Source organism: Tupaia chinensis, unplaced genomic scaffold (genome assembly GCF_000334495.1).
Source record: "Tupaia chinensis unplaced genomic scaffold, TupChi_1.0 Scaffold141372_1, whole genome shotgun sequence".
NCBI classification, from domain to species: domain Eukaryota; kingdom Metazoa; phylum Chordata; class Mammalia; order Scandentia; family Tupaiidae; genus Tupaia; species Tupaia belangeri.
The window spans coordinates 450,205-466,214 of NW_006201235.1; the positions used below are offsets into that span (position 1 = coordinate 450,205).

General features: G+C 42.3%; 2 pseudogenes; one reads left to right on the forward strand and one right to left on the reverse strand.

Moving 5' to 3' along the window:
* Nucleotides 1–7,584: 7,584 nt before the first annotated feature.
* On the forward strand, nucleotides 7,585–8,043 carry LOC102476582 (40S ribosomal protein S12 pseudogene; annotated as a pseudogene).
* A 6,678-nt stretch (nucleotides 8,044–14,721) lies between these two features.
* LOC102476996 (60S ribosomal protein L13a pseudogene) lies at nucleotides 14,722–15,310 on the reverse strand (annotated as a pseudogene).
* Between the last annotated feature and the right edge of the window lie 700 nt (nucleotides 15,311–16,010).

Here is a 16,010-nt window from a genome sequence, read left to right on the forward strand (position 1 = left end):
ATATTTATTTCAGTCCCTTTTGATATATACCCAATAGTATGCCTGCTAGATTATAGCTAGTCCTGTTTTTAGTTTTTCAAAGAACCTTTATATTGTTCCAAAATAGCTGTATTAGTTTACAGTATCGACAATAGTGCATAACGATTCCCTTTTTACATCTTCACCAACACTTACTTCCTTTTATCTTTTTTCTTTTCTTTTTTTTTTTTTTGAGAGGTTTTTGCTATAGGGCGTGTGCGCCAGACAGACAGCGACAGAGAGACAGAAAGTGAGACATCACCCCCCAGGGGGGATGGTCATGCTGCAATCCCTTCTCCTCCATTCTCCTCTTGGGATCTTGGGCACGCATGCACACGCGCCCGGCGTGAGTTTTAAGCCACCAGGTCCAGGACTCGAACTGCGGTCGACTACGTGGGAGTCCAGGTACATAGCCATTACGCTAACTGCTGGTCCTCCTTTTATCTTTTTGATAATCTATAATTTTCATTTTTAAAAAACCATTATTTTTTAATTTATCTTATTTTAAATTTTACCAGAGAGAGAAAGTGAAAAAGGAAGCCACTAGGTCCGAGATTTAAACCTGGTCAGCCATGTGGGAGTCTAGCACCTTAAGGACTATGCCACCTGCTGGCCCGTATAATTTGCATTAAAAAAAATTTACTACAGGGTGCATGCACTTGTCAGAGAAACAGAGAGAGAAAAAGTAGGCAATCACCCGGCAAGGTAGATGGCCATACCACAATCCCATTTCCATTCTTGGGATTTTGCACACATGCCTGGCATTTCAAGCCATCTTGTCGGGGACTCAAACTATAGTTGGCCACATGGGAGTCCAGCACTTTAACCACCATGCCACCTCCTGGATCCCTGCAGGGGATCCTTTGCCTGATTTTTGATTTGGCTATGTGTTTTCTTTGTGTTAGTTTGAGTTCCTTGTATGTTTTGGTTATTAGCTCCTTATATAATATATGGTTTGCAAACATTTTTTTTTCCAATCTGTGGTTGTCTATTAATTGTTTCCTTTGCTGTGCAGAAGCTTTTTGGTTTGATGCAATCTCATTGTCTATTTTTGGGGGATTGCTTTGGGTAGTATGGACATTTTAACAATTTTAATTCTCCCAATCCATATACATGGGGTATTTTCCCATTTATTTTGTTCCTCTAACTTCTATAAGCATACTTTCCCTTACTCCATTCTCACAGTCCAGTAGCATATACCCTGCCAGTCAGTCCACTACTGGTTAAATTTTTGTCAGCCCCACACACACTTGTGGAGTTGATTCGTACTCAAATTCTTTGCTTTCTTTCTGGGCTCCAGTCTTTCTCTTCATTTTTGCTTAGTCAGATACTCCCTGTGATGCTGCATTGAGGCATCACCCTTTGTTGGCTCACTGCCCTCTTAAATTATCTTTGCTTATCAACTTACTTTCAGCTGGTTGGAGGTTCATAAAGCATACTACCCTCCCTGGCCTATGTGCCTTTTGGGAAAGCATGGTACTCAGTGAACTGATAGAGGTGACATTTCACTTGCTAGTGGTATAATATGAAAGAGGTTTTTGGATAGGTCAGCTTTTGAGAACTATTTCAACTTCCCTTTGTTTGGATGATAGCTGATCACAGCACAAAGAAGAGGCATTCTGGAATGGCCCTGTCACTAGTCTTCTTATAAATCTTTTTATTTAATTTTTAAATTTTATTTATTCTGTCTCTCCATGAGTGAGACAGAAAGCAGGGGAAGATAGAGAGACACTTCCAACAGGGTCTTTTTTTGGGGAGAGGTTTTTCGCTATAGGGCATGTGCGCTCGCCAGACAGACAGAGACAGAGAGACAGAAAGCGAGAAATCACCCCCAGGGGGGATGGTCATGCCGCAATCCCTTCTCCTCCACTCTCCTCTCGGGATCTTGGGCACGCACGCACACGTGCCCGGCGTGAGTTTTAAGCCACCAGGTCTGGGACGCGAACTGCGGTCGACTACGAGGGAGTCCAGCGACATAGCCATTACGCTAACTGCTGGTTCCCCCAACAGGGTCTTCACACTGCAGTCCACTCATAGCTTTAGCTAGCCAGGATCATGGCTCTTACATGCCCCTGACATTTATAGGAGAGCTTGGACATGAACCCAGGACCTTGCTATGTGCAGTTCTACATGACCAGTGCTCAGCTGTGGCTGACCTCCTTTTATCAGTTCTTTGTACCTTCACCCACCTCTTCACCCACTGCCTAGACCTTTAGGCAGTCTGTTAGAATCTGTTATTTGTATGAGAGCTTGTTTAGAAGGAAGAACTATGCATCCTTTGGATACTTGTACAATGTCATGTGTTTGTCTAATGAGATGGCTTGTAGACATTTCTCTTTAATCAAGTTATTGAATATCTCTTTGTATAACACTCTTAGCTAAGAAAATGCTATATGGGGATGATAGTGGTCCTGCCTCTCTAGCGCCCTACAAGTTTAAGATATATTTGTAAAGCCATTAACTTGTATAAGGCCCATATAAAGTAGGTACAAGCAAAAATGGAAGTAGAGAGATTGGTTAGGAGATTACTGCAACAACCAAGTTAAAAGTTGGTTTTGGGAACCAGCAGTTAGCGTAATGGCTATGTCGCTAGACTCCCATGTAGTCGATCGCGGTTCGCGTCCCAGACCCAGTGGCTTAAAACTCACGCCGGGCGCTTGTGCGTGCATGCCCAAGATCCCGAGAAGAGAGTGGAGGAGAAGGGGTTGCGGCGTGACCATCCCCCCTGGGGGGGTGATTTCTCGCTTTCTGTCTCTATGTCTCTGTCTGTCTGTCTGGCGAGCGCACGCGCGCTCTAGCAAAAATCTCTCCAAAAAAAAAAAAGTGACATAAAATATATATAGTGAGAAGTTTTGCCTCCATCTTGTACCCATGTACTCTTTCTTCCTCATCCTATTTTTATGTACTTTAAAAAAATTAATTTATTTAACTTTATTTTAAATTTTGACCGGGCTGGGGGGTGAGTGAGAAAGCAAGCCACCTAGTCTGGGACTCAAACCACTGTCAACCATGTGGGAGTCCAGTGTCCTTAACCATCACGCCACCTGCTGGCCCATATTCATATATTTTCATTAGTTTCTTTTGCATTTTCTAGGACTTATACAACTATAAACAAATGCAAAATATTTTTTCTCTTTAAATATTTATTGTAATGTATATATAATAATTATATATAATTATTACACATCTTGGGACCAGCAGGTGGTGTGGTGGTTAAGGCACTGGACACTCTTATATGGCCAACCATGGTTTGAGTCACGTACCTGGTGGCTTGCTTTCTCATTTTCCTTCTCTCTCTTTTGGTGTCTCTCTTTGGTTAATTAAAATAAAATGAATGAATAAAGAAAATTAAAGAATTCTTTAAATATGGACAGCTGCCATTTTTTTTTTTTGGAGAGGTTTTTGCTATAGGGCACGTGCACTCGCCAGACCAACAGAGAGAGACATAGAGACAGAGAGCAAGAAATCACCCCCCAGAGGGGATGGTCACGCCGCAATCCCTTCTCCTCTATTCTCCTTTCGGGATGCACACGCACCCGGCGTGAGTTTTTAGCCACCGGATCCGGGACACAAACCGCGGTCGACTATGTGGGAGTCCAGCGACATAGCCATTACGCTAACAGCTGGTTCCCAAAATTAAATAATTCTTTAAAATATTATTACACATCTTCAAAGGGTACAGAATGGTCTTTAAAAGCATGTATGTGGTGTATAATAAACAGATCAAGGATATAAACATATTCATCACTTTCAACATTTAACATTATGTTGTAAACATTCCAAAATCGCTCCACTGGTTATTCTGCAAATAAGTACTGAATTGTCTGTGACATTCTTTACTGTGAGGTATAGTTCTAAAGAAAAACATTGGTTAAAAATCAGGCAACAAACAATTTTATAAATTAACAAAGATAATCTTTTTTTTTTTTTTGTCACGTACCTGGTGGCTTGCTTTCTCATTTTCCTTCTCTCTCTTTTGGTGTCTCTCTTTGGTTAATTAAAATAAAATGAATGAATAAAGAAAATTAAAGAATTCTTTAAATATGGACAGCTGCCATTTTTTTTTTTTGGAGAGGTTTTTGCTATAGGGCACGTGCACTCGCCAGACCAACAGAGAGAGACATAGAGACAGAGAGCAAGAAATCACCCCCCAGAGGGGATGGTCACGCCGCAATCCCTTCTCCTCTATTCTCCTTTCGGGATGCACACGCACCCGGCGTGAGTTTTTAGCCACCGGATCCGGGACACAAACCGCGGTCGACTATGTGGGAGTCCAGCGACATAGCCATTACGCTAACAGCTGGTTCCCAAAATTAAATAATTCTTTAAAATATTATTACACATCTTCAAAGGGTACAGAATGGTCTTTAAAAGCATGTATGTGGTGTATAATAAACAGATCAAGGATATAAACATATTCATCACTTTCAACATTTAACATTATGTTGTAAACATTCCAAAATCGCTCCACTGGTTATTCTGCAAATAAGTACTGAATTGTCTGTGACATTCTTTACTGTGAGGTATAGTTCTAAAGAAAAACATTGGTTAAAAATCAGGCAACAAACAATTTTATAAATTAACAAAGATAATCTTTTTTTTTTTTTTTTTAGAGAGAGATTTTTGCTATTGGGTGTGTGCTCTCGCCAGAGAGACAGAAAGTGAGAAATCACCCCTCCCGGGAGGGGGGATGGTCACTCCACAATCCTGTCTCCTTCATTCTCCTCTTGGGATTTTAGGTACACAAGCGCATGCACCCAGCATGAGTGTTTTATATATACATATATATGTGTGTATATATATATATATATAATTATTTTATTCATTTATTTATTTATTTAAATTTGACCAGAGATAGACAGAGTGAAAGAGAAGGGAAAGTGAGAAAGTAAGTTGCCAGGTCCAGGACTCAATCTGCAGTCGGCCATGTGGGAGTCCAGCGCCCTAACCATCACGCCATCTGTTGGCCCCCAAGCATGAGCTGCTGAGACTTGAACTATAGTCAACTACATGGGAGTCCAGCAACATAACCATTATGCCATCTGCTGGTCCCAACAAAGATAATCTTAACATAGCCAGTGAAAGAAGAATTTGCAACTTCCATGTAGAAGACTGTGAGAGATAAGAGTTTATAATCTGAAAAAAATCTATGTATCCATCATTGGTCCAGGGGACCAGCAGGTGGTGTGGTAGTTAAGGCGCTGGACACTACCACATGGTCGACCATGGTTCAAATCCCAGATCTGGTGGCTTGCTTTCTTACTTCCTCTCTCTCCCTCTGCCTCTCTCTGATCAAATTAAAACAAACGAATTAATAAATAAAATAATTCTTTTCAAAAAATCATTGGTCCAGTTAGAGGTAAAATTGTATATAGGAACAGCTTGTTAGGAAGAGATTTTAAAAAGAATACTTTGGGAACCAGCAGTTGGCTTAATGGCTATGTCGCTGGACTCCCACGTAGTCGACCGTGGTTCACGTCCCGGACCCTTTGGCTTAAAACTCACACCGGGCATGTGTGCGTGCGTGCCCAAGATCCCAAGAGGAGAATGGAGGAGAAGGGATTGCGGCGTGGTCATCCCCCCTGGGGGGTGATTCGCTTTCTGTCTCTATGTCTCTCTCTGTCTGTCTGGCGAGCGCACATGCCCTATAGCGAAAATCTCTCCAAAAATAATAATAATAATAAAAAAGAATACTTTTACTCACATCAGGAGTTCTTGTAAGACCCTGTACTGTACTGCAAATTCTTACTGTTTCTTCTCCAGTCATACACAGAAGTCAGTACGTATGTGTACTACTCTGTGTCTTATTTTCTGCTTCTGTTGTTGTGTTGGTTTTGTTTGTTTGTTTGTTTGTTTGTTTGTTTGTTTTGCTACAGAATGCATGTCCTGGCCAGAGTGGGAGAGAGAGAGAAAGTGAGAAATCATCCTCCAGAAGGGAAGGCCACACTACAATCCCTTCTCCATTCTCCTCTCAGGATTTTGGGCATGCATACACATGCACCCAACATATTTTCTCAGTCACTGGGTCAGACCCTCTACCATGCAGCCAGACATGGGATCTAGCCTCCTTAACCACTAGAACGCCTGGCCAGTTCATATTTTCTTCTGTTTTATTTTTACTTAATATACCGTGCTTTCTTAATTTAGGTCAGTGATGGCAAAGATACATGTTTGTCATCTCACATGTTTTAGAAGCAAGGGGAGAATGTGCTCTTAACTTTTAAAAGCTGCTTTCTAGTCTGTTGATCACTAATAGGAGTAGAGATGAAGAGATAATGCCACCTGCTGCCCCTTTAAGGTGGGGACATGAAAGCTGTTCATTCTGTGCTGGGCCTTCTGCCTGCATTTGATTTGGCTTAGATTTCTGTTGCCTTTTATTCCTGTAAATAGACCTCTGTTTTCATCATTATGTTTTGTTTCTAAGGGCAACTTTTAAAACAAATATTGACTATCTGCCTGGTTTAACGGTAATTTTGGATTATTAAAATGGAAATTTCTCTGTTTTTAATTTTTTGCCTGACTGTTAATTTTGTCCTAAATTAGGTTCAATGTCCAGGATTAACAGGCCTCTGTTCTCTCATTTTTAAGTCAGAGCACCCCTTCCTTTTCATGTGGCTTTTATTGTGCTTCCATACTGAGTTTGCTCGTTCCTTCGAGAAAGCTTACTTTAACTCACTGTTTTCTTCTTTTTCTTCTCTTCGTTATTCATATATTTTTTGGAGATTTTTTTGCTGTAGGGTACATGCACTTGAGGAGAGATGAAAAGTGAGAAATCAGCCCCCAGAGGGATGGCTACACTGTAATCTCTTCTCTCTTCTCACTTGCTCTCTCTCTCTCTCTGAGTCTCTGGCAAGCACATGCACACTATAGCAAAAAATCTGTCTAGGGGCCAGCAGATGGCATAGCAGTTACATCACTGGGTTCCCACATGGCCAGTGGTGGTTCATGTCCTGGACCTGGTGACATGAAACTCTCGCTGGGCATGTGTGTGTGGGTGTCCAAAATCTGGGGAGAAGGGATTGTGGCTATATCCCCTGGAGGGTGATTTATCTTTCCCTCTCACTGTCTCTGTCTCTCTGTCCAGCAAGCATATGCACCCTAAGGCAAAAACCTCTTTAGAAATTAAAACAAAACAAAACTCTCTAAATTCAAAATACCCGCTCAACAGAAAATTTTTACTCTCCTTACTGCTGCGGACTTGTGTGGAGGTAGAGGTTCAGATGCATTCAAGATTTGGCTCGGGAGCCAGCAGTTAGCGTAATGGCTATGTCGCTGGACTCCCACGTAGTCGAACGCAGTTCGCGTCCCAGACCCAGTGGCTTAAAACTCATGCCGGGCGCGTGTGCGTGCGTGCCCAAGATCCTGAGAGGAGAATGGAGGAGAAGGGATTGCGGTGTGACCATCCCCTCTGGGGGGTGATTTCTCGCTTTCTGTCTCTCTGTCTCTCTCTTTGTCTGTCTGGCGAGCGCATGCGCCCTAGATCGAAAACCTCTCCAAAAAAAATAGAACAAAAACCCCCCCAAAAAAAAAAAAAAAAAGATTCGGCTCCATCCATAACCCAGTCTCATGGCCAAGGAAGGCATTGCTGCTGGAGGTGTAATGGACGTAAATACTGCTTTAGAAGAGGTTCTGAAGACAGCTCTCATCCACGATGGCCTAGCATGTGGAATTTGCAAAGCCGCCAAAGCCTTAGACAAGCCCCAAACTCACCTGTTGTGTGTGTTTGCCTCCAACTGTGATGAAAGTGTGCATGTCCAGTTGGCGGAGGCCCTTTGTGCCGAACACCAAATCAATCTGATTAAGGTTGATGACGAGAAGAAAGTAGGGGAATGGGTAGGCCTCTGTAAAATGGACAGAGAGGGAAAATCCCGTAAAGTGGCTGGTTGCAGCTGTGTAGTAGTTGAGGCCTATGGCAAGCAACCTCACCCAAGGATGTCGTGGAAGAGTATTTCAAATGCAAGAAATGAAAAAATTAAAAATTGGCTCACACACACAAACACAATCAAAGTTAGAAGGTAGCAGGTAAGAGAGGAAGGAACAGGAAGTTAAATACAATGAGGGGCTGGGAAGTGCAGCAGTAGTAAGGCAACGCTGTGCCAGGCTGTCCCATGTTTCAAGTTCTGGTTTCCAGATACTTCCCTGAACACACTAGGCTCACGTGCTCATAATCTGGGGCTGGTGGAAGTTTCTGGTAGATTGCACTGTGAAGACATGTTGGGGTGCTCCCCTCTCTTTTTCTCTCTATCTCTCTCTCTCTCTCTGTCATGGGAGAAAGAAAGAAGTAAACTTAAAAATAAAATTAAAAAAACATGATGTTTTAAAAAACTCCTATAAACTAGGGGCCAGTCTTGTAGCCCAATGGAAAAGGAATTATCTTTCACATGGATAACTGCAGTTCAAATCTCCACCCAGCAGCTTGAAAACCATTCCAATCACATGTGTGCCCCAAATCCCAACAGGATATAGAAATGGAGGAGAAGAGATGATGGCAGGACTTCATCCCACTGGGGTGTGCTTTCTCCCTCTGTTAGGCTAGTGCATACACTCTTTGGCAATTAAAAACAAGCCAACCTGGGACCAGCAGGTGGCATGGTGATTAAGGCACTGGATTCTCACATGACCGAATGCGGTTCATGTCCCAGACTTGGTAGTTTGCTTTCTTGCTTTCCCTCTCCTTCTCTCTCTCTGGTCAAATTAAAAATAATAATAACAATGATAAAATTAAATAAATAATTAAAAAAACAAAAACAAAAACCAAAATCAAACCAACCAACCACAATGAGATACCAGTTCAGACACACTAGAATCACTTACAATAAATAAGAACAGACATTAACAAATGTTGGCAAGGATGCAGAGAAACAAGAATCTCAAGATGGTATAGCAACTTTGAAAACAGTTGGACAATTTTTCAAAAAGCTAAGCACAAAACTATCATATAACCCAGTAATTGAACTTTTAACTATCTAACCAAAAGAAATAAAAACATCCATGCAGACACTGCTAAAAAGAAAACTTTATAGATAAACTTAATTTATCAGAGTTGATCCAAGCAGAGAACAATTTATGAAATAGTCCTGAACAGGGTTTGGGGGGAGAAAGAGGAAAGTGATGCACAGAAAGCAGAAGTTACGTATAGGGACAGCTGGGCTAGTTAGAGCTTGATGTTTGTTTGCCTGTTTGAACAGCCAGTCATCTGGGATTGACTGGAGCATGGCTGCCGTGCAGGGCTGTGACTCAGCTGTTTGTTAAGGGAGCGCTCTTCTCAGTTAGGTTTTTAGTTTATTCAGGTACTAAGTTGGGTTGCAGTTTGTACATAAGAATTCAAATAGGCGAGTATGGAATTTAAGTTGGTTTAACCACACACATAAATGTTCCAGGCAACATTTTCTATAGCAGAGAAGACCTAGAAACAGCCTAAATGTGCACCAACTAGTGAGCATGTAGACAAACTGAATAACCATACAATGCAATCCTATTTAGCCATAAAGGGAACTATTGACATATTCTATATCATGGATGAAAAATATGTCAAGTAAACAAATCCAGATATGGGCCTGGCAGGTGGCGTGGTGGTTAAAGGAGCTGGACTCTCACATGGCCAACCATGGTTTGAGTTTGGGACCTGGTGGCTTGCTTTCTCTCTCTCTCTCTCTCTCTCTCTCTCTCTCTGTCCCTCTCTGGTCAAATTAAAATAAATAAGCAAGCAAATAAATAAATAAAGTTAAATAAAATGCAATTCTTAAAAAAAAAGAATCCAGATACAAGAGACCAAATATTATATAACTCTATATGAAATGTCCAGAAAAGACAAATTTATCTTTTATATTTTGGAACTCAGAGTAGAAAGGGGAATTAATACAAATGGGCAGAGAGATTGTGCTGGAAGGATGAGACATTTCAAAACTGACTTAAAGTGACACTTGCAACGTTGAATAAAGTCACTAGAAATGATTGAATTATATACTTGAAATGGATGAATTTTACTTCATAAGACTATTTACAAGAATAATAATAAAGGGGAGCCAGTAGGTGGTACAGTGGTTAAAGTGCTGGACTCCCACATGGTTGGCTGCAGTCTGAGTCCCAGATCTGGCAGCTTAAAACTCACGCCCGGCACATGTGCATGCATGCCCAAAATCCTGAGAGGAGAATGGAGAGAGGGGATTGTAGCATGGCTATTCTGCTTGGGGGTGTGTGTAATTTCTTGCTTTCTGTCTCACTGTCTCTGTTTCTCCAGCGAGCACATGCACCCTATAGCAAAAATATCTCTCTCTCAAAAAAAAAAAATTATAAAGGGGAGGGCAATATAATATGTTGATTTGGAAAAGGCCTTCCTGAACAGCAGAGGCCTCAGTAAATGAGACAAAAAAAAAAAAAAAAAAAAAGAAAAAGAAAAGAGTGAGGGGCTGGCAGGAGGTGTGGTGGCTAAGGTGTTGGACTCCCATGTGGCTGACTGAGGTTTGAGTCCCAGACCTGGCAGCTTGAAACTCATGCCAGGTGCATGTTTGTGCCCACAATCCCAAGAGAAGAGTGGAGGAGAAAGGACTGTGGTGTGGCCATCCCCCCTATGGGGAGATTTTTTGCTTTCTGTCTGTCTCTCTGGAGAGTTCACACACACTATAGCAAATATCTCAAAAAAAATAAAAAATAAAAAAAAGAAAGAAAGAAAGAAAGAGAGAGAGTTAACAGGGAAATAGTGGTAGATAAGGTTGGAGATGTAGGCAGGTGTTGTGGGTCACGGTAAGGAGTTTGGAGTTTATTTTGAGCATGAGAGGAGGTAACTGAAATTATTTTTAACAGATTCACCTATTATTTATTTGTCTATTTAAAGTTTATTTCACGAACAAAAGAAACAGAGAGATAGACAAAGAGACAGCATCCTCAACAGTGTCTTGATGCTATGATCCACCCCCATCCACAGACAGCTCCAGATCATAGGTACACGTGTGCCTCACTTATCAGGGAGGTTTCTGTATGTGAATCCAGAACTTTCTCATGTTGGTCAACCTTGCAAAAGAGTTGCATTTTACTGCTGGGATACTGTCCAGTCTCCCAACTTACCTTTAATCCAAGTCCCCAGCTGCTTTGGAGAAATCAATATTATCAAGCAAAAATGGAACTAGGGAGATTGGTTAGGAGATTACTGCAACAGACCAAGTTAAAAGTTGGTTTTGTCAAAAAAAAAAAAAAAAAAAGAAAAAGAAAAAGTTGGTTTTGTCTTGGACTGGTGGTGGTGATGGAAATGTTTAAGAGTCCGATCCCAGAGGTGTTTTGAAGGCAGAGCAAACAGGACTTGCTGGTATGTAGGATACAAGGCATGAGTAAAAGAGAGGAATCAAGACTGGTTCCTAAGCTATGGGCTTTATCTAGGTGAATAGAGTTGCCATTTACTGACATGAGCTTCTTAATGGAGGAGTAGTTTGATTGGTCAATCAAAAGTTTGCCTTTGGGAACAGCAGATGGCATAATGGTTACATCACTGGACTTCCTTATAGTTGACTACGGTTTGAGACCTGGACTTGGTGGCTTAAAACTCACACCGTGCATGTGTGCGTGTGTGCCCAAAATCCTGAGGAATGGAGAAGGGAATGCTGTGTAGTCATCCCACGTGGAGGTGATTTCTTGCTTTCTGTCTCTGTCTCTCTGGCAAGTGCACATTCCCTACAGCAAAAATCTCTTTAAAAAAAAAGTTTGTTTTTATAGCTGTCAAGTTTGACGATAAAGAAAGACCTCCCTATGGACATGTGGAGTATGTAGCCGGATGTATGAATCTGGAACCCAGAAGAGACTGAAGCTAGATACACAAATGTGCATATCATTAGCCTGTAGTTAGCATTTTTAAAAATAATTACTTTATTAATTGGATGAGAAAGAGAGAGAAGAGATAGAGAGAGAAGAGAGAGAGGGAAAGTGAGAAAGTAAACCGTCAGATGTTGGCAGGTGGTGTGGTGGTGAAGGGTGCTGGACTTCCACATGGCTGACCGTGGTTTGAGTGCCAGACCTGGTGGCTTGCTTTCTCACTTTCGCTCTCCCTCTCTCTCTCTCTCTTGCTCTGTCCTTCTCTGGTCGAAATGAAAATAAACAAATTAAATTAAATAATTATTTACAAAAAAAAGAAAAAGAAAGTAAACCACCAGGTATGAGACTTGAACTGTTGTCAGCCACGTGGGAGTCCAGCACCCTTAACCACCATGCTACCTGCCATCCCCTGTAGTTAGCATTTAAAACAGGTGATACAGATGATATCACTTAGGAACAGAGGTCAGCATGAGGAGAAGGATCCAGCAAAGGAATCTGAGAAGGAGCTATTAGTTAACTCTGAGGAAAACAAGGAAATAGGATGCCTTCCTTGTAGGGCAAGTGGAGAACGTGAATGTGAATGAGTGATCGAGGTCTCTGCTGCTCTTGACGGTTTCAGTGGACTGACAAGGATGGTTCCTTCACTAGAGTACACACCAGAAAGAATGAGAGATGGGGAAGTGAAGATGCCATGTACAAACCGCTTGAGAAATTTTGCTATTATAAGGGAGTGGTTGCTGGAGGAAGGATGTGGATTCAGGGAAAGGACTTTTTTTCTTTTAAGTGATGGGAGATAACTTGAAATGGAAAGAAGCCAACTGGGACTCCGGTATGCAATGAGGGAGAAGACAAGCTGGCTTGTAACACTGGGAGTTAAAGGGTATCTTTAGGAGATGACGGATACAGTACCCTATGGCTTGCTTATACACTTGCAACTGTGCATGTAATGTGGACCCTGATGATGGAAGGAAATGAGTGCACATGGGAAGCTTGGTTAGACTTAACAGCTGTCTAGAAGAGGGCTGCAGAGATAGGAGAGAGAGACAATTCTGTAAGGTGGTTCCTCTAGAGTAAAATGTCTTTTTAGAGAGAATTCATCTCTTCCTCCACAAAAGCTCTGTGTTAAAATCCATCTTAGTGACCCCAGAGGTTCTGGACATTGGGGTACATTTGGACAAAGCCAAACTTTGAGCTCCTGACCAATGGAAGCAATTATAAAACTACTTCAGTGTGCAGAAATGGCCAGGACAGAGGGAAGTTATAACAATAATGTTGACACATTTTTAAAAGGCCTAGGCTAGACTATTGTCTTTATAAATAGACTGATTTACTTGTCATCCATTATCATTACAAAAGAATCATTCAAAATTTGGTTTGTTTTGGGAACCAGCAGTTAGCGTAAGGGCTATTTCGCTGGACTCCCACGTAGTCGACCGCGGTTCATGTCCCGGACCCGGTGGCTTAAAACTCATGCCAGGTGCGTGTGTGTGCGTGCCCAAGATCCCGAGAGGAGAATGGAGGAGAAGGGATTGCGGCGTGACCATCCCCCCTGGGGGGTGATTTCTCGCTTTCTGTCTCTCTGTCTCTCTCTGTCTGTCTGGTGAGCGCACGCGCCCTATAGTGAAAAACCTCTCCAAAAAAAAATTAAAAAAAAAAATTGGTTTGTCTTGGGAGAAGCAAATGGCCTAATGGTTATGTCACTGCACTGCCATGTAGTTGACTACAGTTCAAGTATTGAACCCAGTGGCTTAAAACTCACTCACGCTGGGCATGTGTTTGCGTGTACCCAAAATCTCTAGAGGAGAATGGAGGAAAAGGGGTTGTGGTATGGCCATCCCCCCTGGGTGAGTGATATCTTGCTTTCTGTCTCTTTCTCTCTCTCTGTCTCTCTGGCAAGCACATGCACCCTATAGAAAAAAAAAATCTCCAAAAATTTTTGGTTTTTCTTTATTCATGATATAGTGTGTGTATGAGAGAGGGAAGAAGAAAGAGAGAAAGAAAAAAACAAGCATCCACAAGGTCTAGTCACTCCACAGTCCCCTTCCTTCAGTCCATCAGAGCGTGGGCACTCCCTTGTACCTTGCGTGTTTCAAGCTGACAGGGCCAGGAATTCAAACTGCAGTCTCCACGCAGAATCCGGCTTCTCTTAAGCAGAAGCCTGTACCGTGGAAAATTCTGATTCTGAGACCCAACAGAAATAGCCAAATTTTACCAAAAGGGCCAAGTAGAAAAGGCCTTCGTCTATGATAGGAGAGAAGAAGGTACTCATGATGAGATTGAATGTGGATGTGAATAACCACAGCAGGTAGCATGTTACGTGCTTTACAGTCTGTGACAGGTTTTCCATTTTTTTTGTCCTTTAAATTTTGATCATTATTGAGACCCTTGCTCAAGTATCATTGCTATTATTCTCATTTTAGTTTTTCAGATTAAAAAAAAGAAAAAGAGGCTTAGAGAAGTTTACCTGGCTTTTTCAACATCGCATAGCAAAGAAATAACTAAGCCAGGACTTGGATTGAGGACTTTTGCCTCCATATTTTTGTATCTACATATAGTGACTAGGGGAGAAAAGTGAGGAAATGCATCGATTGTATAGATCAAATATGAAAGACCAGAGGTGGCAAATTGGAGAACAAGAGGTATTGTTCTTTTGTAAAAAGCTCTTTCTTTCGTGAGTGACTGACAGAGGCACCAGCAGGGTCTTCATGCCACCATCCACTCAGCTTCGGTTAGCCCCAGATCGTGAATAGGCACATGCCCGAGGTATTCAGGGAGATCTCTAGACAGGCAATCTCCCCATGTGGGAGTCTTAGAGAGTGTTGGATGACCACTGTGCCACTGTCAGGCTCTTGTCTTTTCTTTATTGTTTGTTTATTTTTAGGCATAAACAGTCTTTATTGGGCTCAGACCAGGAGTCTTTGGGTCTTGAGGACCTCTGTGTATTTGCCGATTTTCTTCTCCACATTCTTTTCAGCCTGTTTCTTTTTCCGGTAGTGCATTTTGGCCTTGTCCTTCCTCTTCTCCTCCAGAGTGGCCGTCACTGCCTGGTACTTCCAGCTGACCTCGTGAGCCAGGCGCCCAAGGTAGGCAAACTTCCTTGCAGGCTTCAGTCGTATGACCTTGAGAGCAGCAGCCACCACCATCCTTTTTCTTATCATAGGGTGGCTGGATCCCGTCGAACACCTTGAGGCGGTCCCGTGCAGCCTGGCCGCGTTTGGTCTTGTGGGGCGGCATGCCTCGGACAGTCCACCAGGAGACGCGGCTGGGGTCCGGAAGTGGTCGGGGCCACAGGGTGGATTGGTGTTCATCTACTTACGGAGGAAGGCCAGGTACTTTAACTTGTTAATGTAAAAATTGCCAGAAATGTTGATGCTTTCACAGCGCACAACCACCACCTCGTGGCCCAGCAGCACCTGCTTGGCCACGGTGCTGCCAGGCAGCCCAGGAGATGGCCTTGGCCTTGGAGCACCAGGACCTGCCCCTCCGCCATCTTCGGCAGCCGCCTGGGAAAGCTTGTCTTTTATTATTTTTGAACATTGTTTATATGAAAGAATCAACTTCATTATAGGTATCTTTGAAGAGTTAGGACTAGGACAAAAGACAAATTTTATTCAATACTAGGAAGAACATTGAATTATGTGTTTTTTAAAAAGAATTATTCATTTAATTTTATTTATTGCTTTTTAATTTGACCAGAGAGAAAAAGAGAGAGAAAGCAAGCTGTCAGGTCCAAGACTTGAACCTGCCAGCCCCAGTTATGTTCTTCAAGAGTTGAAGCAAGAGCTGGATGACTGACAAAGCCATAGAGAGAAATCATTGTACAATCTCTAAAATTCTTTTTAAATCATATCATCGGAAACACTAGGATTTGTTGACAAAAGCTTGAAAAACAGCAGTACTTTCCCAGCACTCTAAGTCATGTGAAAGGAGGGTGGAGTGTTACACTACACTTTCGTGCTACAATAATTACATATCCATACGTGTCCATTTTTGCTTTGCAGGGTGGAGTTGGAGCCTTGGGGAGCCAGGGCAGGCAGTAGTGACTGATTCCAGACCAAAGTGGAAGCAATGCATTGCTTTGTCAGTCAGGGAAAAGCAACCTTTTAGCTTAACAACGGAGAAATCTTCAGCTTTACAGAAGGAGGAATTCAGTTTGCACCTAGGCCTATTTCTGGGGAAGGAACTCAGAG